The sequence below is a fragment of the Enoplosus armatus genome, chromosome 7, assembly GCF_043641665.1.
Source record: "Enoplosus armatus isolate fEnoArm2 chromosome 7, fEnoArm2.hap1, whole genome shotgun sequence".
Classification (NCBI taxonomy): Eukaryota; Metazoa; Chordata; class Actinopteri; order Centrarchiformes; family Enoplosidae; genus Enoplosus; species Enoplosus armatus.
The window spans coordinates 15,954,816-15,979,566 of record NC_092186.1 but is presented as its reverse complement, the minus strand read 5'-3'; positions in this window follow the sequence as shown (position 1 = coordinate 15,979,566).

Here is a 24,751-nt window from a genome sequence, read left to right as displayed (position 1 = left end):
CTGGAGACCAGGTTTTAGGTTTTACCTTCTGAAGTGACAAGGTGTGAATTCTTAGATTTGATGACCTGCACTTGAGCCTCTTTGGCTTTTCCTGCACCCATTTTTTCTGTTTGTGTAGCTTTTTTTCTTTTTTTTTACTACATTTCCATGTCTCCATGTTACATGGCTGTTTTTAAAGTCATGCCTTGGAGAAATACTGCTGCAAAAAACTTTCCTAATGAGGATTAAAGTTTACACTTCAACATGCCAACATGTTTTTAGCATTTATGGCCGAGGTTGTCATTGTTGCCAGTAGTATAAATGCTGGATCGCAGTGACTTTGTTGTTACAGGTTAAGGTTTCATGCCTGCTGGTGGGCCGGCTTCCGGAGACCTAAAACGTCAGTCAGCTCCAAAGCAAACACGGCCGACTCCAGGACGGAAAAGAAATAGGAAACAGAGAACAAATCCAGAGTTCAGCGCTCCAAGAAAACCTCTAGCAGAATAATACACTATGACATGAGTCAGGGACTCACTCCTCTGGTTATTTCCCAGGCGCTCTGAGAGTTTTACAAAAGTGAACAAAGAAGAAAAAAGATCCTCACCGACTGATGTCACCGTCTGTAATTTTGCAGACAAAGGAACCTTTTACTGTGTATCCATTCTATTATGTCGGGCATCATGAACTGTTGTGGCATTTACATGAGAAGTGGGACCGGTGGTGAGCCTGGGCTCCATCTCACAGCTAGTTGTCTCTCTAATCCAATCTAGTGCAATGGTGTTGGCATCGCAGTACCAAGGCTGCAGCAGCAGGGGACTGCTTTGTGAAGAGAGGAAGGGTGTTATAAGTTTGAGACCCCCACACCATGGAGAGGTCACTGGCTTTGCTTTTCTGGCTTCCTCTTACTGTGTCGACATGAGGCGCGGAATCGAGTGGAATTGTGAATTCAAAGGGAAGTTTAGCTTTGAATCACTCGAGACATCCAGACGGGAAATAAGACTAACAAATAAAAATTTGGTTTAGGAAATATTTTCTCCATTTATTGTGTACTTTGTGCAGCAAGAAAGAAACTGTCAACAAACATTTCCACCTATTGGACGAGTAGAAGTCTATTCAAATTAGGCCTTCCTGTTTGTAATGCCTCTCAAACTTGGGCACAAAACCCATAAATATTTACTAAGTCCTCAGAGACAAAGTTAAGATACAATTGCTTGCCATCAGACCTCCAGCCATTGTCGTGCTCCCCCACTCTACAGCACATCTTCTGCTGAGGTTTTAATGTTTGGGTGCTGGAGAGGTTTGAGAAGAGTCCTAGCCTCATTGTCCCGAGCACAACAGCTGTGACTTAATGAGTCCATTCCAAAGTGCTCACCCTTTGCCCAAGTCTGAGCTGCTTCCACTGCTGCCTCCTCATTGACCACATGACCATTGTCACCAAGGTATTCACTGGGTCTTAATGGTAAGACACACAAGAATGCAGCGGTGGCTGAGCCTTTGCCACCTCGGAGCGATGGTGGGAAAGCTCCTGAACTCAATTCCAACGGCTTATGTTTACCATGACAAACCAGTGACCTATGGGTTCACTCTAATTTGGGGAGAACCTCCCACACACACACATACAGATACACTCACCCATCTCTCTCTCTCTCTCTCTCTCTACAACTCCTTTTAATCTGCTTCGCTGTGTTTCTGTCTCTGTATCCTAACAAGGACATTTATAAAAAAAAATCGGACACAAATGCTGGTTTAAATCTGTCTGTCTTTCTTTCATTTTGAGAGCCAATCATGTCTGAAATGGAAAAATTCAAGCGTCTCCTTCAACATGGACAAAATAACAAGGATGAAATTCTTGGCTCTTTTTCTGTCAACAACATAATATCATTATACCCGAAAAAAATGCACTAGTTTCTCACTGAAACTGGGTCCTCTGTGATCTTCGTGGCTGCAATTTGTGTAAAGCTGAAAAGGAGCAAGACATGTGATGTAGTACAAACCTGCCGCCTGGCAAGGGAAGTTGGGATGTTGCCATAGCGATTGAGATGAAATGCACAAGCAGTGTTTTAATTAAATCCAGCCTCTTTTGTAGATTTGACAGTGAGTAGAGTGGTGACAATAGGCAGCCATAATAATAAAATCCATCATTAGACAGTTCTTGTGGAGCCATGAAAGTAAATTCATTTCACTTCCACATTGGGGTGATTTTGACTGGAACTGCTGGAAACAGGCTTTTTACGAATAAACACAGATGTGGCGACCATGGCTCATAACAGAGTTGCAAAACGGGTTTACATGACCGTACACCCTTCTTACTGTCTTTTATTCCACATTCACTTCAGCTGAGTTATACTTATGTTACAAGGCTAATCGTGTTGAGTGTTGGGTACTCGTTTATCCTTGAGGAGGGAAAGAGCGCCTGTCAGTCCGCCGCATATGCATACAAAGTGGTGTGCTGCTTTGTTAAGGACTATACAAACTAGACTGTATTAAGAACCGGGAGCAAAGATGATACTGAAGAGCCTGGAGTTACACACCCTTAACCCCAGGAATAACACAGCATGGAGCTGTCATTTGAGTCAGGTATCATTATTGCAGCAGGTCTGAGTTCTTAGTGAAGGCTGACAGCTTTATGATTTGACTGACTTGTGTTGTAAAGTCATTAAAGGGTAGCATTGGAAACTCTCGAATATGAAAAGTAGACACCCGAAATGGTTTTATTCGGGAATTCTATACAAGGTTTTACTGCATATACAGTATGTAAATGCACGCAACCTGTCTTTCTAATCATACTGCATGTATGTATGTGAATCTCTTCCCATCTAACAGCATGCTGAAAAGACATTCATAATCACCTTTTAAAAGACATTTTAATTAACCTTACCCCTTTTCAATGATGCCACCATCATGTTATGAATTGAATTCCTGTCATGTGTCCTCCAAACATACTCGGAATCAGCTGAGGCAAAAGTCAGTGTGTTTGACCCTGAACATGAACCTCGGGGAGAAAAAAATCTTGTTGAAAACCAGATCGGTCAAATCCATGATAACCTTTCCCCCCTGAGGTTGTACTGGAGAGGTACTTCTCCCCGTCTCCTCCTCTCGTCTCCTGGACATGCCATGCAAAGTGAATGACATGATATTAAAGCACTTCCTCATCAAGATTGAAAGGCGTACATTCTTTTTTTGCCTTCAAGCAGTCAATTATTTGACAAGTACACATAATGAACAATGCAAGACTAGTCGGAATTTAATCAAAAGGCAGAGACAGGGGCCCAGTGCAGATGGGAAATGATTAACACAGTTAATCAAACATCCCAGCGTTAGGTTAAACATGGCAAGGCTATCCCATCATCTGAAAAAAGGATGGGATCCGTTGCAAATTTCCATTTTTCCATTTCCTTTTGCCCGTGGAACATTTATTGCATTTATTATGTTGACCCCTATTTATTCTGCTTCTTTCATAAAGGTATTTATGTTAGTCTTGACGTCTCTGACTAATTTCCTCTCTTTGGTGAGCCCTAATGCAGACAAATTTGAGGTAGCTAGCTTTGGAGAATTTGTCAAATGCAGTGTAATCCAAATGGTATTTATGTAAAGGTTGTTGGATTGTGTTTCTCAGAGGGTTGCTATTGTGAACATTTTTTGAAAAAACACCCACACAGGGTTTGTAACACAAGCTCTCCAGCGAAAATCCAATGCATCAAGCAGGTCAAAGCATAATAGGTGAGTAGGTGTGCAGACACTGAGATATTTAGCTTTGATCCATAGTTTTTCTTTTGCATCAGATTGACAGAAACTCAACTAAAAGTGTTTGACTTTGTCTGATGGCACTATTTCACGCTGGCAGTGGTTGGCTGTAAGTACATATACAGTCCCATATACAAAAGTACCATAATTAAATACAAATTGGAGGTACTTGTACTTTTCTTGAGTGTTTCCATTTTGCTGCTCCACTATAATTCACAGGGAAATATTGTACCTTTTACTCCACTGCATCTATTTCACAGCTTTAGTTACTTGTTAGGCCACTTTACAGATTTTACACATAACATATGATGATCTTAAAAAATATGACATACTGCTATTGATCAAAAAATACTGTTATATAACAGTATATAAAACAGTATATAAAGTAGTCCCTTTGGATAACATCCAACACCTCAAGCAACTACAGCAATAAATGCTACGTACACATTAATGGAGTAATAATAATCCCATGATATAGTACAACACTTGCAGAGGCTTTTTCCTGCATTATGGGTCCTTTTACTTTTGATACTTGAAGTATATTTTGCTTTCAGTGCAAGTGTTTTTATATTGCAGTATTGCTACTTTTACCGAAGCAGAGAATCTTAATACTTCCTCCACCACTGCACACTGGCATGTTTAGTATCTGTCAAACTCCAGATGTAGAAGTGTGTGCAGTGTGTTGTTGGGAACATCAAAAGTTGAGACAAATGAAACACTGAGTAGAGATTTTAAGACAACATTGAGTGTTGAACTTGCGAGACAGTCTCAGGTGTGCACTAATGGAACTTTTGTAAATCTTCAAAATATCCCTTTTTTGCAAACTCGCGGAAAGTCTGGAACAACGACTATTGTTCCTTCCCACTTTACCATGCAACAATAATTAGCCATGATTACAAAGTATCTCTTGAGAAATTGGGACAGAACAATTTAGTTCATTGTCCTCAGAAATTGGAGTTGCCCTTCCTTTCCTTGTCTTTTTTCCCCTATTGGATTCATCTGTTCTTCAGTGTGCCAGGAAGAACACACCACTAATCAGGCAAACTATTTGATTGGCTTGGAAAGATTTCACTCTGACTAATTTGGCTTAATAAACAGTTGAGTCAAATGATTTGGACGAGTGCAATTCCAGCCCTATTAACGAATGTGTATTAAAGAATGGGCTTTTGGTATTGACAGTATTTACATACGACCTTGCACATTGGCAAGAAGCCTGTGCTTCCTGAGGCGTGTGGCTGGAAACACACCTCTAAAAAAGTAATCAGCCCTCAAGAACAAGTTGTTATATAGTCGTAAGTGCAAGTTTTGACAAATTGAAAAACCTTCAAAGATTGTTGTTGACTTGGTAATACGTTTAAGCATCTACAGCAATAGCCGACATAAATTTGCCCACTTTTTATGCCTTGGTGAGCAGCCTCTGTATTTAGAACAGTAATGTTTTATGGAAATAAGCTATATGTATTTAAAACTTATAATTGTGTTCCTTTATACTGGCACAAAGCAGTTACTTTTAAATTAGTAGAATTAATCGGAATGCAAAATTGAAGGGAGGAATGTCTGTCCACAATGATGAATGCTTAAGTAAGATTTTGCTTCAATTAAAATTTCAGGCAATTATTCTAAAAGATTATTGACCTCTAAAGGGACTGGTGAGGTCACATGTTTTGCTATGTCTTTGCAGTATAGTATTCATCTTCATTAGAGAGAACAATTGAAGGCGTTTTCCTCTCGTACTAGAGGGTATTAACACAGACAGATTATCCTCGGCACACTTCACTAATAAAGTTGATTTCTATTATTGTCTGTCCAGGTAACGGCAGGTTTTGGAGCATTGTCTTCTTCACACTGACCTATTCCTCCTCTTCATCAGACTTTATGTCCTTTCATCAGGCATTAAAAAAAAGTAATTCCTACCTGGGTTTTAGACTTGGAACTCTGTTAGAGGCAAATACATTCAAGTACTGTGTAGGTTTAATGGATGTTAATGTGAGGCTGTTGAAAATAATCATGCTCTGAAGCCAGAATCAGACATATTATTCTTTTTAGTACATCTAATTGATGCATTATTGCAACCTGCAAAGACGTCTGGAGTCCGACACTTTTCTCAGTGCTGTGGGAATATTTGGGGATATATTAACTTTAAATCTGTGGGAGACACTTAAAGAATAACTACGATGCAAAAAAAAAAAAAGTTAGCTTATTATTTCAGTTCCTTGAAAAATTTAAAAGTGAAAAACACATCACAGATGTTCTCTGTTGATGAACAACTCGAATTATAATATATCAACTTGATGAATTATAATTGTGATAACATTGTGCTTGACAGAAAACCTGTGGTGTCAAATGCACTGCAGTCATGAATAAATGGATCTCTCTTTCAACCCAGTCGTTTCAAAGTATACTGAGAATCCACTCGGTTTACAGTGAAAATGCCACATCTTTTTGTTTGAAAAATGTGTCCACATTTACACAACACAGAGCGCAACACGGCAAAGTGAAGCAAATTGGAACCGTTGGCCTCTGCTGAACCACATTACTGGTGACCATACATCATTTTTTTTATAGGTCACAAGTGAAGCACATCTGTTTCCACTTGGCTAAGTTTCCATACAAAACATTTGAATAGAGATTCTTCACCTATATCTGTTGCTCCCCTGTGCTTGCTTAAACCAGTGTGTATCTCATACATCAAACCTCACAGAGAGCAAGAGGCAGTTTTGTACCAGAGCGTGTTTTTCTGAAGAGGTTTGATTGTAGAACACAGTTTAAAGAGCGCTATGATTCTTGAATGTTTACACCGCGACGCAGTTTGCTTTAAATTATTTGTTTATGTAGTGTGGTCTTCTAACACTCAACTTATTTGACAGTTGTGCAAGCCAGGGCCCAACATGCCCACACTGGACCGTGCTTTTTTCTAATTTGATCTCAAAGCCCCTCATGTGTTTGACTTCTTTTTAATTGCTTCCTGTCTGCTGGGTCAATTATAAGTCCCGGGCCCTTTTTAGGGGGGACTGACTAAAGCAGCATTTTTGAATAGACGGAGTGATTAAATAACTGAAATTTGAGCAGAATGATGAGATCACTCATTGGGACTTGATTTGATAATATTTTACTTGGTGTGCCAGCTCACAGCATACACATGTTGATTTACGTTCAGACAGAAGATGATTGCTTGGGATGCCTCTCTTCGGTCTGTTTAATGAAAAGAAGGGGACAGGAGAGAAAGGCCGTCTTACTCTTCTATCCATTATTGATTTTGGGTCGGGTGCATGCCACTGTAAATACCCCATTGGTATTGTATTTAACACAAAATGTGAGCCTTGAGAAAAACGCTCAAAAGATTAACCAGTAGTCAGCAGGCGAATTAAAAACACATAAAAACAGTTTTTCATTAACATATGGTAATCCATTCATTTTAATTAACCCTAGCAGCAAAGTAAAAGCAAAATAATGTCTGTGTCAAGCTGCACTCACATGTTCCGTCTTGTTCCAGATACTTGTGATAGTAACAGTGGTTGATGATTATGCATTGTTTCAAAATTTCTGGCAACAGTTAGATAAAACTTGCAATCTTAAAGATATGACTTCAAAAGGAAATCTGTGACATAGCTGCTAAGATATTCATGTAAAAGTATTGGTAGAAGTCTCTATAAATAAAGCCTGTTGAATGACGGTAGTATTCAGCTGTCGTCTCATGTCAGAATCCATATTTACAAGACATTTCTTTTACTACATTTCAGTAGGGAGCTTTGAATTATATAGTATTTATCAGCCACAGGTTGAAATTCAACATCCTCATGCACAACTTACAGAAAAAGCTTTGTAAGTATTCAAACTTAAAAACAATTATACTAAACATTATACTAAAGGTGTAACAATACACAAAATTCACAGTTCGGTATGTACCTCGGTTTTGGGGTCACGGTTTGGTAAGTTTTTGGTACAGCAGGGAAAACAATAAAATGTAAAAAATTGTATTTTTGTCATTTATTTTAAAAAGTAAATGAATCATTCAACAGTAGCTCATTGGCCATCATTCTTACTGTAACAATAAGAATAAATAAATAACACAATTGTCTCGTTCCGCTAATCGACACATTCAGGTGATGTCGTTGTAAATGTCATGTTTGAAGCGTTTCCGCAGACAGACCCGACTTCAGTTGAACAATGTCGGCATTAGTCGTTGTCCATTTCCGCTGTAACTAACTGGCAAACCGTAATGCTCCCGTACAGTGGACCTAAATGTCACAGGAGGATCCTCCAGCTCTGGTCTTTCATTTGTGTTTGTCATTCAGAGGCAGTAACACTACATGAGCTTGATTAACCTGGCTAACTGGGCTAAGCCGACTAGCATACTACAGTTGATAGACAGCTGGTGCGCTGCCAAAAAACTCTTTCTGTTCTACATGTGCGAGTAGTTGAGATAAATAAACTATTTTAACAGAAGGTCCCTGACACAGAAGACGGAACTGCGACTCAAGACCGCGGCCGTTTGTATCGCAGATTTGTTCTCGGTTTCAGACCCGATACACCCCTACATTATACACAATCAAACCTCAGGTTGTTTTAATAAGCCTATACAAGCCCATAGCTTCCCTAAATAAGCTCTGTTTCTGGTTCAACCAGTGCAGAAACAGGGCAGCTCCTCGAGGTGCTGCAGAAGTGAGGCCAAAACTCCAAGCTGCATGGTTGCCCATGGCTACATAAATATTAACCGAGTCTCCACTGTGTAGAGAGGCCTTCTTTGATTATGAGTCTACTCCGAGTTTGATATCCAAGGAGACCACTAAAGCCAGCTTGACAAAATTGATGAGCGAATATGGAGAGAGTCGGTGTAGTTGTGATGTGGAGGAGTTTCACTTGGTTTGGAACAGATCAAGCTGCTGGATTTCATGCAAACGAAGCAGGGAAAGAAACATCACTAGTTCGCAGTTCGCATATTTGAAACTTCACTTTGAACTCTGTGCTCGAGTGGTTGGGAGGGATGTGATGAGAAGAAAATAGGAAACGCAGCCCCTTTCAGTGTCCTAAAGCTGATTCTTTTATCAGTACAATTAAGTAAACTGTTAGCTTAAACATTGTCTCGATTACAGTAGCAGTTCAACACATTTATATTGTTTTGGTCACATCAATAACACAAATACACGACTCAAGAAAACTCTGTAGATGTATGTCTAGGTCAAGCCCGGTAAAATTGAGTAAAAGGAGAAAATAAAGAAGGTCAAAAACACTAAATGAACTAATGATTGAGTGATCAAGGTTAGACGTGGCTTTGTTAATTGTGCTCTGAAGCATATAACCTGGCCAAATCTTTGTCCGTCATGAGAGAAAGGACACCGATTTGTTGGGGTCAGCAGTAGTCCCGTGACTGGTCATGTGCGCCTGAAATGTCAATCATGTGCAAATATTTTGGGAAGGAACCAATAAGCATTGTTAGGTTAACAATTGAAGGTTAAGAGGCAGGCTTGGAGCCACATGGGAAATGGAGAGATGTGTTTGCTCTCACCATGGATAACCGAGGTCTGTCTAAAGCATCTGCCATCATTTTCAAACAGATATGAAAACAGAAAAACAGCGCAGTTACGTCTTTACTATCCTGCAAACATACACTTACATTTTCAGTTTTGTTGGAGTGTATGTATGCTTTATATTTTAAAATGCTGTTGTAATTTCTGCCCTTGTTTTTCACCCTCTGAATGTTTTTTGGCTGCGTGAGAGAGCCAGGACTCATCATGCACCATTTGGTGAGTGATTACGTGCAATATTGTGCTGCCTTTGCAAGATATGAATTTCACAGTTTATCATAAACACTTGCACATAAACAATTTATGTGCAGCCGCTGTGACTCGTCAAAGAAAAGACTGCACAAGCCTGGGTCACACACACACACACACACACACACACATATAAGGTGGTCTATAATTAGCCGGAGAAATTGTAATTACTGTGTGATTCAAACTGATATCTCTGTTGTTACCTGTTCATATTTTATCTGGTTGTGAGTCTTACAGTTCTGTGAATTATGTTCATTCAGAAAAACAGCAACATAAGTCTAATGCCCTCTGTTGACAATCTGAGGAAGCAGATTCAAATGAATTCATGCAAAATGGCAGTTTAAGCTGTTCAACACTGCAGCCATAGAGACACCACATGTGTTTTTAGTCTCTGCTTATAAATAAACATTTCTCCAGATATGGATGCCTGCCACTGGGTGACCTTTTATTACATCTGTTTTCTCTTTTTTGTCCCTTGCAAAAAAAAAAAAAAAAGGGCCGTATTATTATGTAAAATTATGCTTATGAAAACACAAGTCTGCCCCTCTCCTGCGTTCACCTTCACCTGGCAAGCATGACTCAACTTCATATTTCCACATAGTGGGTGAAAGACAGTTTTTATTGAAGCCAGGTGTGCACCCACGTCCTGCCTGATAATGTTTCTGGACAGAATTCCTCAACCAGATCATAACATGCTCCAAGTCTTCACCAAATGCAGAAGTAAACATGAAACCGTTGTGACCTGCAATGCTTTATTATTATTTATTTTTTTTTTTTTTCCATATTCTGATTCAAAGATAGAGGCCCTGATGAAAATATGGAAAATAGCAGCTGCATTGGAAATTAGATTTTCTAACTTGGAGAATTATATTTGATTTTTTATGAGGTTCTAATAAAATCATATATTACAACTCGGCTTCGATTCAAAAGGAATGTCCCTTAGAAATCGTGTGCAGAGCGATCTGTGATCACCTGCATTGTACAGTGAATACAAACTGTGGATTGTCTACATAACATAAAGCGTACAGTAAGACGTGAAGGGTTGCAAGGGTCAAAGCCACAGCAGCCTGACAAAATTCCCTTCACTGCCGAATGGCATCATGAATCATGTAAAAGAAAAGTGCAGGGGAGAAAAAAAACACACACACTCACAATTGAGGAGAGATTCTCGGTTTGAAAAACTGCTTGGCTCCATACACACACACACACACACACTTGGCTCTATGCACCAGCAGCAGCTTGACCACTGCTGCCCGGGCCAGTGTGTTATCCTGTGGGGCTGTTGGAGTGAGAGGGGGCAGGGGGGGGGGGTCTGCCTGTGCTTCCATGTTCCTTTTGATGCTTGGTAGTATTACAGTAGAATAAGTCCACTGTCATTGGTTGAATAGGCTGGACTGCCTACTGTGACAGAGCATGGGCCTCTCATGCCCAAAAGGAAGCCAGTGTTGCATCTCTAAGCAGAAAAAAATGGGACAAAAAATGAGGGGGAATAATATATTGATAAGCTCCTTCCTTTCTGTATGACGTAGATGAATCTTCTCTTAGGTAAAAAAAAAAAAAAAAAAACTGAGCTGATTCCTGCCTGGCATGATAATAAGTTGATGTGAATAGTCCCCTTGCACAGATCTAGACTCCGAGTCGGCGCGGTTGCGGAGTCCATGTCAGGTTTTGGTGGAGTCCTCCGCTCAGACAGCTCCTGCAGACGGCAGCCTGCTCTCCACTGCACTGGCACTGTTTACTGGAAGCCCGCTCCGCGCCGCTTCCACCAAGTGTCTCAACACTGAGCGGGATCTTCTCCAGAGGCGAGCCGCTGAAACTTGCCCACTCTTCACAGTCTCAGTCAGAGGAGCCGGGAGAGCTGCATCGGCGGCTAAAGTAGCGGAGAGCGGGTGTCTTCTCCCCTCCTTCATCAGACACCGAAAGCCCCCCAACACTCTCTCCTGTCTGTCCCTCTCAGTCACTCAGTCTTTTTTTCTTTCTGGGTCCCCGAGCTCCTCGCCCTGCTTGTTGTTGCTGCTGCTGCTGCTCCGGGACTGAAAGCGCACAGGAGAGCCGAGAATAGATGAGCTGCTCCGAGGTGCATTAAGGTTGTTGATGAGTCAGGACTTGAGCGCAGAGCAACACCTTGCTTGCCATGGAAGTGTGTGTCCGGTGCAGGGGAATGTACGGGCTGAGAGGGGGACCTGCCGCCTGATAGCCAGCCTCTGTCCCAGATAAGACGAGCATGCCTCAGACCTGCAGACCCACTCTCTTCGCTGCAGAGGAGTTCCCACCAGACTCTCTTGTCACAATCTGACATTTTTGTTTTTTGTTTTTCTTTGTTTTTTTTAAATTCGCATCCCTGCTGACTTCATTTCACCCTGTTCGGCTTCACTGCTTTTCAAGAAAGGTAAGAGTTTCCTTTTCTTTTACTTTATAAATCACACCCTATGAGCAGCATTTTGACAAGTTGATGTGGAGTGAAGTAACTTTTCTTCTTGCTGCTCGGTCACTTCACAACCTCGCATTTGCTTTCGGGGCTCATGACTCAAGTCTACAGAGTGTTTGAGCTACTTTGAAACAAAACAAGGTCAGGTTTTACTTGGAGAAACATAATTTGGGGTCGAACAATTGACGAGTCTCACTCTTTTAGCAGCGAGTTATATAGTCCGAGGGGTACCGTAGTTAATTGAAAATGGTTAATCAAAACATAACCAGATGTGGATTGATTTGTTCGGCTGCCGAGTTTGTCTGAATGGAAACTATTTAAAAGTGTGGGGTGGGGGGCAGTGCGTTGAATGTGAACCAGAACATGTAAAGCGCCATTTAATTGGCATTTATGCCTCCAGAGTTGAAGTGTAGTTTGCTGGTGGTGCTGGTCACCGAGGCTTTTAAATCCACTGATGGCTCTTGTTGGTTTGAATAGGGATTTATGTTGGGAGCTGTGACCTGAGAAGCGATGTCGGTGCGATTCCAGAGAGCATTCACGGGCTAATCCATTATAATTGGGACGAGGCTATTTGTCCAGAGAAAGAAAGAAAAATCAGTCAAGCCTCGCCTACCGATGTAATAATTAGTTTTGGCCGAAGAGAGCCAATGATGCAATGGGCTACAAGCGTAGGAGATGTCCTGGAAATCCATCAAAGGGGAGAAATAAAAATGAAACATATAGGCCATAAAAAGAGGACGGATTTTGCTGCTTAGACTTAACTCAAAACCAGTCGGCGCAGAGTGGCAGTAAAATTAGATCCTCTTACTGCACATTTATTATTTAGGCCTACCGATTCCGAACGCGTCTTGTCAACCATGTGTTAAAGAGTAAAGGCAGCAGGAGCGCACATGCGGTGCGGTGTGAGCCTCTCCTGGCCCCCGAGAAACACACAGCGGCCAGCCGGTGATGCATGGCAGCCTGGAGCAGAGCGGCAATCTTCAGTGATCGATCAGTGGATTGGGATAAATTTAGCTCCAGTCTAAACATGCCCTCCTCCTCCTCCTCTTTTTTTTTTTTTAGTTTTGCTTTTTGGTTGTGCGCCTGATCTTAAGGGAAATGGAGCTACGAATTCCTGCCTGGATTAGAGTCCATGAATGTGTCTCATTTCTGTCTCTAACATCTCTGTGGAGCACATTCATCATAGCTGACCATTAGAGGAACATACAGTATAATTACTGTGAAATGTGACATCTGCTAAGTTTTTAGTCAAATGTGCATTTTAATGATCCAATGCACCAATCCTGATTGAACAGGCACAACCTTTACTCTGGAGATGATGGAACATACTAGAATAAACCACGTGTTTGGAGGATGAAGTGGCTTTATCACCACTTGCCATATCTAACAAAGTGGCATTCAGTTTAATACAAAGGCAGCCTAGTTGTGAATAAGTATTGAGTTTTCAGGAATGTGTAAGAAATAAGCTAATAAACTCTTTTATCAGGCTCCAGGAGCAACACTTTTTAGTCAAGCCTCTCTATTGGAGAAACTCCATTTTCACATGTTTGTGCATAAAACATTTTTTGAATGAATGCAAGTGCAAATTCCAGCTGTTTGGAAGGAACATATTAGCATATCAAAGTGGACAGAGCCCTTGCACAATGGAAGGAGTCGTATTTTCTGCCACTGGTTTTGGCTGAGCCTGAAAGGCTTGAGAATGAATGTGTGAGCTGGAATAAAACTGAAAGACTTGTGCATGTCCCCCCTTTTCTTGTAAGTAGGTCCGTGTGACATCTTGTGTATAACATAATCTCACTTGTATTTGTTTGTGTGTTAGTGTGAGAGAATATGTCAAAGCTTTCACACCACAGGGTAATTGTACAGTGACTCACAAAGCAGTGTAATTTGGTTCTTAGTAGAAAAAAATAACACAAAATGAAACATTCCTAAACATGTATTGCAAAGCATGACTTTTTTAAAATTCTTCATTAATACGAAGCAAAAAAATAGTCAGCGGCTGTAATAACAGGTGTGTGTACGCTCACTGGAAATAATACAAACTACTTGTGAACGCGGATTAAAGAAGGAAACTATCTTCTCGGATGTCTCGGATGCTTGATATCTTTGGCTCAAGCATGCCATTATGAGCATTTTCCTGTTGAATCCACTGTGAGAGAGTACCTTTTTCAGTCTATAGCCTCGTTTCAGTGGAAGTGCGTCCGGTTTCAAAGAACTGCAGCTGCTCTTGATCTGCCAGAGCACCAGATTGCCCCTCTTTGCTTGTGCGTTCATCTCTGCTCGCAGATCAATACAGCCCAGCACACGTCTATATGGGTTTGGGGGAGACAAAGTGCTACATATCGCTCTATTCTCAACTCTTTATATCGCACTCTCTGCAGCACACGAGCACGACTCAGTGAGTGTGAATGGGTGAGTGGGTGTGAACGCATCAAAATTTGTGACATTACGGACTGTTGCTTCATTTTCTGCTGGCACATATTTCCCCCCAGAACAGCAGCTGAGGTTTTGTGCTATCCACGGATATTTGACTGGTGCATTAAACAGATCATAACGCAGCTTTCAGAGCCTCTCCAGTTTTTTTTTAATTATAGTAACAAGCCAGGCACTTCCACTCTGGATTTTTTAAGGTAATTTGTTATTGATTTAATTCAACATAAGCGCGCGCACACTGACCATTGGCTCACTTTGTTTTTGTGTCTTGCTCTCTCTCGCAAGCCTGTTGTCTTTGTTTGAGCAGCGATTGGTGAGTCCATATGATTGATTTAAAGGTTGCATTGTGGCTGAAAGGATTGTTTGTGCTAGCGATACACTACAGGGTTGTCGTGCTTTTATTCACAGTGGACACCACCAAATTCACGCTCATCTTTCTTTTCTTTTTTTTCTTGAGCATCACGGTCTTTGTTGCCAAACAGTGCGTAAGGAACAGGGACCCGTTTCAAGTAGCAATTCTTACAAATGATGTGTTAGCTACTCCATCTCAAAACCAAGCAAATGATGGAGGTTGGGAATGCGTCAGAAGTAGAGGATTGCAGGGAGTTTAAAGCATTTAGATTTACATCCCATTGCTTATTTGGCGTGTAAATTGTGGGTTTGTGTTTGCAGATGCGATCTTTTCTGTTGCTAAACCACCTACATGGAGCCATACTGTGCGGATAACTGCTCGCCATTAAGGGGAAGAAACACGGCTGTAAAAGAAAGCTATGGCAAATTTGATGTAACGTGCAGGCCTTTGGTGGGCCAAAATACCTCCCCTTTCATGACTGATTTTATTTTACGATTGGCAATCAGTAAAACGCTGTGCGCCAGCGTGTTCCCCTCCCTGCCATTTTGTGAAACATTTGTTTCCACTTGCCAAAGGCCTCTGGTGCGACGGGGGATTCGGTGCCCCTGAAATGGCAGGTGAAACTTTCTGCTTGCCTAAATAATTTCCTAGCAGAACAATACACAGCAAGGACATGGGCTGTGGAGAGTGAGGGTCAATTCAAACTCTGGTGACAAGAAACAACATGGATATTAGCCGATGGCTCTCATGTAGCTCTCTGGTTAAGTGGCAGCCTCCCCAAGCTTATCTGGCATCTCTTTTTTTATTGCTTCACTCATTTTGTGCTTCTCTGAAAGGTATTTAGAAGAAAAGGAAGTGCAAAGTGCAAAACTGGGTCGTAAAAAAACTGTCCTCTAGTCATAATACGATTGGGTGTAGCACATTGGCCTGTTTCTGATGGTAGCGTATGCGTTTCACATCATGTTGAATACACTATGGTGTGTTTCGGATAAGATATGCTGGGTCCTATTAGCAGTGTGTGTTTAGGTCACTCCCCAAACGAGAGAAAGAAATGTCTGTCAATATAGTGTTGAGCAAGAGAACTTCAACTTTTTTTTTACTTATTATTTTACAGATTAAAATTAGAGCCGCCACATCAGTAATAATTAGTTTTCATCACTTGGATAATTTTTAAGATGATAAGGAAATTATAAGCACATTTGTAATTGTTGAGAAATGTTGTAATTATTTTCATAATTACAGTTTATACATGATAGTTTTTCTTGCTCTCATTTAGTTTGATATTCTTTTTATAATTTAAAGAAGACACACACTCACACACGCACACACACACACACACACACACACACACACACACACACACACACACACAGTGACCCTGTCTCTCTTTGTGCTATGTGAACAGGACTTGTCCTTATCTGTGCACAGCTGCAACACTATTTGGGAAAATATTCAATTTCTGTGTGACAGAGGAGAACCTGGGAGGCAAGGCTCTGAGCAAACAGCAGTTATTGCGGCTCTGCCATAGCAGCCGAGAGCAAGGCCTGGCTGGGAGAGAGGGGGGATCTGCGGACGTCTGCCAGGGGAAGGAGTAATGTCTCGGCTGGATTATAGGAGAGCGGAGCACATCCACACTTAAAAGCCCCTTTTCCAACAAGACAGGGCTGTTATTTAGGGACGGGGTGGGTAAACACGCCAGAGCAATATATTTCCTCCATATAGGCTGCTGTTGTCCTTGACAATTGAGGCTCATTGCAAGTGATATAAGTTTTACTCTCCGTGCCTACTTTTTTTTTTCTTTTTTTCAAAAGTAATTCAATGTTGAGATGTGGGCGTTCTTCAGTACATTGAGACTGACATTATTCCAGCGAAGTGCAAAACTGGTAAGCAGTGTTCAACAATAGAATATAATTTTACTTCTGTTCAAATGTTTTTTTTTATTTCCCTGGTGCTGTACTGTAGATGCTGTGGCTGTCTGTCAAGTGATGTACATACGTATTGTGTTGCGTTACATACCATTTAGCAATTAAGTGAACTATGATCTTCTCCCAGAATACTGAATAATAAATAAATTCAAAACTGTCTGAGAGATAGCGTCAGTAGGAAGTAGCAGCAACCCATTGAAACTATTTAAAAAAAAAACACCAATTGTATGTGGATTGTAAGTGGACCTAAGAGCGGGTTATGATTCAGTAGAAATTATGTGTTTCGCTAGTTCTTTCGATATACTGGGAGCGCTTTAATTCAGAAAACTACAGTAGACGCTCACCTAGATTGACGTCTGTATGTTGGAATGCCAGTTTTCAAAGCAACGTTGATTTTGGATGATCAAAAACACCAAAATCAAACTGTGGGAAAATATGAGCCATGCAAGTGAATTTACTCTAAAACACTGTGTACTGGCTGATTTGCAGTTGAAATCCTGCCAGATACATATTACATCTAATGTTTGCGCTCACTTTTTTACATATAAGCACCACCGCACGTATTTCATATTTCTATATGCTTATTTGGTTGTCTGGTTGGTTTGGAAGTCTGAGGCTTTGATAAGTGATATTTTTATTGTACAGTATTTAGTTGGGGAGTGTGGAAGCTTTGTTCTTGCAATGCAGTTGCCAAGTCAGATGGAGTTGAGCGTCTGGTCTGGGAGTTTCAGAGGAATATCACAGGCATTGGAAGTTGCTAAAAACTAAGCTAATCAACAAAATAATTGTCTGCTCAATTGCTAGCATGCCAGAGACATCAAACACAGCCGAGGTTGAAAAAACAATCAAATTATCTCTTAATGATTGCTCACGCTGACAGATGAGCGCTTGTGAGTTGGTTTTTGTTTGTAGGAGACATATGTGAGGAAGAATGAAAGTTTGTGGTTGCTCACTCATAAATCCTGTGTACATTTTCATAATCTACATAGATATCCATCATCACCTGTAATGAAAACAATTTTATCTTATGATGTGGGTTTTGGCATTGAAACAGAGAGAAGTGTATTAGTCTATTAATTTCCTGCAGTGAATCATGAATCCTGCTGCTTTTATGCTCGCAGTAACCTCCATGTGTGGTCCACAAAAAATGTTTCTGTTTCCTCTACAAACTTAAGTTTGGCCCCTATGTCTGCTCTCTCTCTCTCTCTCTCTCTCTCTCTCCCTCCCTCCCTCCCTCCCTCTCTTCCCTCCCCTCTCTCTCTCTCTCTCTCTCTCTTTCTTTCTTTCTCTGTCTTTCTCTCTCTGCGTAGATAATGTCTTTGCAAATGATTTAACCGCCCTCGTTGAGGCTCCTTCCAGTAATTGAACAAGCAGAGACTGGGTGCTTTACAGGAAAACAATAGTCATATTATCTCAGATCTCTGCCACTCTGAGATTCAACAAAACACTACCTTGGACTGGACTTCGTGGACTACTTCGAGCGTCTGAACTGAAGAAAGGAAATCAGGTTTGCTTTCTCTCCACAAAAAAAAATGGATGCCATTCATTTTCTGTAGGCGCGGTATATTGAAAGTGTCGCATGATTGGAATGCATGTCTTGCTAGATCCACCTGGGGGTAAAGTGCAGCCTTGGGTGGTTCTTGGTTGACTTAGGAAGCATGCGCGCGAGAGACGCTTAGCAATAATTAATCAGAAATGTCTTTTGACAAATAGACAATGCTCGTAGCAATAATTAGTAGAGAAATGTGTGCTAATTATATACTTAAATATCATTAGAATTATAACATTATAAATAAAAATATTTTAGTTTATGCATAAATTACACATTATTATATTTTTTTGACTTTAGACACACATCGCTTGACATGAAAATATGGCTCAAACCCCCATGTTTCAGTACGATTGCTTCAGGTTGGGATGTGTTTTGTTTTTGGCAGAGCAGGGGCCGCTTTGATTATGTTGCTATGGAGCAGAATTGACCTTGTGTGTCAGAATGAGGTTTTTCTACGCCTTGTTTCATACAGAGCACTCTTAGACTGAAATGGCCTTAGGAGGAGTTGTTCTTGACAGAGATGCATTGTTTCAGGCAGCCAATAAACCACTGCACTGAGTGGCTACATCTGTGAACCTCATCTTGACTACAGTGTGGGGCTAGCAACAACACGGCAACTGTCACAGCTGCACCTGCTGCTGTCTCAGTACAGAGCCTCCCTCTCTGTTGCCCACAGAACCGCATCACTCTTCTGTCCGTGACAAGCCAGAGGCAATGGTCTCCGCTTGGGTCAACTGGAGAGAAGCTTCTTGGGAAAACATTTGAAAACAGAGGACAAAATGTCAGTGCCGAAAAGAGATGTTAAAATAAAATCTCTGCCCTGAGGGCCAGGATTTGGTTCCGGTGGAGCTTGGGTATAAAATTCCTGTCTGTAAAACATAGAGGGGTTCAAGAGCGCTGGCTTAGTAAAAACTGACCACCACTTGGTGTTCATTCTTCAGTGCATTTGTCCAGCTACAGTAACAGTCTGGGGTATGCCATGACAGCAAGTTTTCTCTCCCTGATATTGTAAATGATGAATACAGATAAATGGAGCTGACTCTTCTGTACACACACCGCCCTGCTTGTGTATTGAGGCCATTCAGAAGATGATCTGATCAGCTAAGAAGAGATTCAGGAGCATTAAAGGCTTTTAAATCTCATATGTACTCATATTTGCTACGCTGCCGTTTAAAGTCACGGAGCTAGGATCTAGTATTGAATCACATAACTAAACCTCCGTTTTTTGCACACAGTTTCTTTGGTTCAGTGAATAACCTGAAAGAGAAAACAAGAAGCAAGAAATATCTTGCAGAAAATGACTATTGGATCATCATGCTGTCTCAGAAAAAAAGATTATTGGTGGGGAACAATGCCGAGAGGATTTTCAGCCAGGAGAAGTGATGCAACATGTCCACTTTCCTGCCAAATTGAACTTAGGAGTGTGAAAAGCAATGCAGGGACACGAGGAGAGGGGCTGACGTGAATGCAGATAGTGTGGGATTAACACAGGGGAAGATTGAGCGACAGTGGCCGGTGACGTCTCTTTACAGCTTTGCTTGTACAGCTGTGCCAGGCCTGGCATTCACTGCTGCCTGTTGGATCCAACTCCTCCTCCACTGCCGGGGGGTTAGGTAATGAACATCTTAAATACTGCAGATAAGTTGAGCTCCTGAACGTGTGTGTGTGTGTGTGTGTGTAGACAGAGGCATCGAATTATTCATGTATTTATAATGAAAATCAGAATACTTAATATTGACACCTCAGTGTGTCTTTGTCCGATTTGATCTTTTTGGCATTTGCACAGGGAAAAATACGTATACAGGCGGCCCTAATAATTCATCATGCCTCCTTCTAAATGAGGTGTGAGGCGGCTCTGCTGGTGTGAATTCTGCTGTAACTCACACATCCCCTGACTGCTTTATCCATTAGACCGACCTGTTTGTCTCATTCAGCCACTCAGTCCCTAGCAAACTGGTTTTTAGTAATTAAGACGAGTGTGAGAACTGCAGCCTCTACTTCACACCTGGTATGTTACAGCTGGAAGCGAGGCACGTAGTTGTGGAGAAGCAAGAAAAAATGGAATTAGCTACAAAATGACAATCCAGTCGAGGAGGCTTCATTATAGATTCCTCCAAATCAGGACAGCACATACATATATGTGTTGACGGCGTGACTAAAATTGTTGTTTAGGGCTAATATCCAGATGGTTATCGCTTTTACTCTTGAATTGCTGGTAGCCATTATTTAACGAAAGTAATGGTAAGGACATTCAATATCATTTTTGCCTCACTGTCCTATGAAGACCACGTATCTCCAAAACGTCAACTTTTATTTATTTATACAGACCTTTTTTCAGTCCATAAAGGAAACGTGATCCTTCAAGTAATCTATAAAAGTCAAAATTCCCAATTTTGGAAAGACACCAAAGAATTTTAGCATTTTATCTCCTAACTGGTCGTCAAACTACTTTTTATAATAATTGTAGGTGTGTAATCAGCTCCGATACGCTGTGAGTGTGAAAGTGTAATTGTAATTTGTTAAAAAAAAAGGTTTCAGGTTTTACAGACTATTTTAAGTAGCTGACTGTAACTACATAAAATCAGTCTATAAAACCTGAAATTACTTTTTGAGGAACCTTCCTTATTTGAGGATAGATGGCTCTGATTGGTCGTCGCCATCTAAGTAATTAAACAGCAAAAAGTCAGAATCGGCAAGGAAACATTTTTAAGCTTAGTCTACAATATACCTCCGCTTGTGCTCGCATAAGAAATAACAACTAGGAGCATTAAACCAAACGTGTTTTTTGTCCTAATGAGTCACCCAGTGATAAAATCAAAGCCAGGTTAAATGAAGACCGGACAGAAAGCTCTGAGCAAGCTGCACGAATTCTCAAGTACTGCATTTGCGCCCGGCAACACACATTTCATTTTTAGCTTCAGCATCAGTCGCTGAACCAATGTGATGAGTGCTATTCTTTAGTAGTTGATGGAAATGGGAGGAGGAAAAAAAGCAGTGTAAAGAGGACAGTCAAATGGGGGGCAGAAACGGGTGCATTTTTTGTCATTGCAGTGGAGCCAGTGGCACTTTGTCATTCATCAGCCCGAGCTGATTACTAGTGAGTCTGGAGTGAGCTGACAGGATGCGGCTCCTGCAGCCATTACCATCAGAAATAGGTTCAGCAGGCCCGGGGGTAGGCAAGGAGCTGCAGAGGAGGCCGAGACCTGCCTAAAGGATGGAAAAGTTTGCCATCTTTTGCGTGATAACATCTATGTGGTATAGAGGTGAGGTCGTAGTACATTTTGTTCAGATGTTTAGCATGGCTTTAAAAGACCTGACGATGATGAACCCCAGAAACTTATGTTCTGTCAATGGTGGTGTTGAAATGTATCTACCACAAACTGTTCAGTTCAGTCTAATAATCAGAAAAAGATGGTGAATGTTGCAGACACCGCAACGCCTACTCACTGTACTGCAAGAGCCAATAGAGAGATCTTTTATTCTCTCACCTGAAAAGGCTCGTAGGCTCCTGTGCATAATGGAAGCAGTGTAGCAAAGGGAGGGGTGTGCAGACATTAGTCGAGCACAGTGCAAAAATATTCTGAAGTCACTGCCACAAGACTCTCTCAGCTGCATACTTGGTATTTAAACTTTAACAGAAGTTAAACATTTTGCGCCAAGGCAGAAATGTGTAATGAAGCTTTCATAACACGATTCATACAACTGGAGCATGCAACGATAGCCCCGAACAAAAGTGCTAATTGACGCCGTGAATATCTTGGTGTATAAACCATAGAAAGGATGACAGAGGACGGCGCTGAATATTTATTAGCTAGACAATAATTTCTCCTTTGAAGTCACACAGTGTGTGTGCTTTTAACCTGTGGTTGTTAATCAAACACTTTCTTTTTTGTTTGGTCACATTTTAGTAAACTTTATAAAGTGCAAGTCAAGACATTGCTTGTATCGGCCGATATTTATAAAGTTTTTCTTTGCATTTTTTAAATCAGTAAATCGTTTATATATACAATACGGTTGTGTTTGAGTATCGTCAAACACACAAGATGCTCTCCATCGTAAGAAGTGTTGATCGGATCTTCATGAATTATTAGGTAATTGACAATAAAGTATAAAAATGTGTTTGTAATTGAGCATGAATCCAGTCTTATCACAGTCTTAACTAGCTGGTGCTTTTCCGTGTTTTGCAATGATTGATTTTCAAAAAGGTTCACGCTGCTGCAGAGGGCGGCGATGGCGAAAGGTTCAACTTTAACTGTATGTGTCTTATATCTAAGGCTGCAGATTGAACCGTAATTTATAAAGACCATATTGACTAAAATACAAAACACTTTGAACATTAGTGAGTGCATCTCAGTCTCATATGTCTCTTTTTTGTTGTTTCGCATTCATTAGATCGAACACAAAAACTGTTGATTATGCTTTGACAAAAAGGGTGCATGCAAAGGTAAAACGTGTTCAATTATATAATCCACCAGCCATTTTGGTCAAATAAAACATAATCTTTCATCTACACAGTTCATTATGTTGCTCTGAATGCTGCGTAGTGTTGAGAAACCACCTCACAGAGTCGCCTGTTGTTGTTCAGAGGAGAATTTTCCTCCCCAGCAAGAACGCTTGTTGAAGTATTACCTCCTCTCCCAACATGAGCCTTTGTTATCACACTCACTTCATATTCATAGTGAGTCTTATTCTCCTGTCATTATTTTGTATAACTTAGAGCTGTAGCAATTACACTTCAGTGGATTACCTATGCAGAGATACACAGATTAACATCTCTGCTTTATACTACCTCCAGCGGGGCGGTTCAAAGGTGCGACCTGCGCTGCAATCCGCTATCGTTTTGCGGAGCACGAAATTGGTCAACCTTTCAGAGTTTGTTTGGGAATTTGAATCCCTTTGGTATTCAAAACAGGAGGGCCTTATGACAGGCAGATAATTTCCTAGTGAATGTTTTATCGCAGCCTGCTTGACAGTCTCCTGTTTCTGCCTGCTCTCTCTCTCTCCTTGTGTCTTTAGATTCCCTGACTTTGGTCCAGTTATTCAGAGAAAAGAAAAAAAGAACAAAAGAAGAAGCCCCCCCCTCCTTTTGTTATCACAAAAAAGCAAACACATATTAAACATACACAAGGTGCAGAAGCAGTGATTGCTGTATCTGCTGTCCTACTGTGGGTGGCAGGGGGCGATAACATAAGCCACAAACCCATTTACATATTTTTTTTTTAATCATGTCAAGCCTGAATTGTGGTCAGCTGGAAGCTGGGCATATTCTTACACCTATAACAAACATTATGTTTTTGTCACCTTTCACAGCAGCTCCACCGTCATCTATTGAATGTACGTGAAGTGTGTGCTTGATGACATCCAAATTGACGTTGAAACTTTTCTCAAATTTAGAAATCGACTCTCTCTCTCACTCTCAGTCCCAAAGAGGCCGATCTATTGTACAGTGGGCAGGCAGGAGTGACATCCTACAGCACCTTACAGTTATTAAAAAGAGGGGGGTGGAATGAGCCAATCTGAGCTTGTTTGCATCACAATCCCCCACACATCGCTGATGTTATGCTAATGAACACTGAGGAGAAGGCTCAGCCCTAAAACTATCCTCTCTCTCTTTCACGGCTGAAAGTGGGGAGAGGGCAAGGAGTGGTGACACTGAAACTGCACAAGGAAATCTAATGATGCAGCTTGAAAATCCAAAGCAACTTAAATTACTCTATTTTGTCATGTCACTGTGTATAAATATTAAAAGAAAAAAGGGGGCTTGCTAGATTCTTGCCTCTGTTTAATTCTTTTTTTTTTTTTTTTTACTATTGAGAATATGTTTCATGTTATTGAGCAGCCGGGCGTGTAAAGTATTTTTTTCTGAGCAGAAGCTATATGCCTTTTAGACATTTTTCCAAGTCTTTGAGAAAAGAAAAAATATACCTTCATCAGGTTTAACAAGCACCATTACCTGTCAGGGCAGTACTGAGGGAAGATTTAGGGCTGACAAGTGATTGCATTCAGGAAAGACTACACCCACTTCTTTTGTCTGAGCGTCCTGACGAGACACAGTGCTATACCTTGTTTTAGGTTGACACACGCCGCTTCCCCCGTCTGACAAAAGCATTCATGCCATCTTTTAGATTGAAAATAGATACGGCAGCGCTGGGATAGAAATGTGCTAGGATAAAGTAGGCTACAGTAGATCCACTCTACTGCTGAAATCATTTGGATAGTATTGCTTCTGCTGTAAGGTTAAAGCCCTTGTGCTGTTTTCTATTTTAGTGAGAACTGAGATTATGTGGTGTCCCTTATTTTGGCTGTGTTTGTCCTTCCTCTGAGCCACAGAAAGGTTAAAAGCCCCAATTAGACACTGAGCCAAGGTTGGCCACATTTTGCACAATGCCTCTAATCTGAAAGAATTAGCACCCTTCAAAAATCTAAATATCCACCACTCTAGAAACACAAACCCTGCTTTCCAAGCTTGTGCATTTTTTTTTTAGGATTTATTGAGTCATTTTAGAAATATACAAAGACAGAGGATCTTTCATGATGCTTTCTTAAACAAATGTGTTTTGAGAG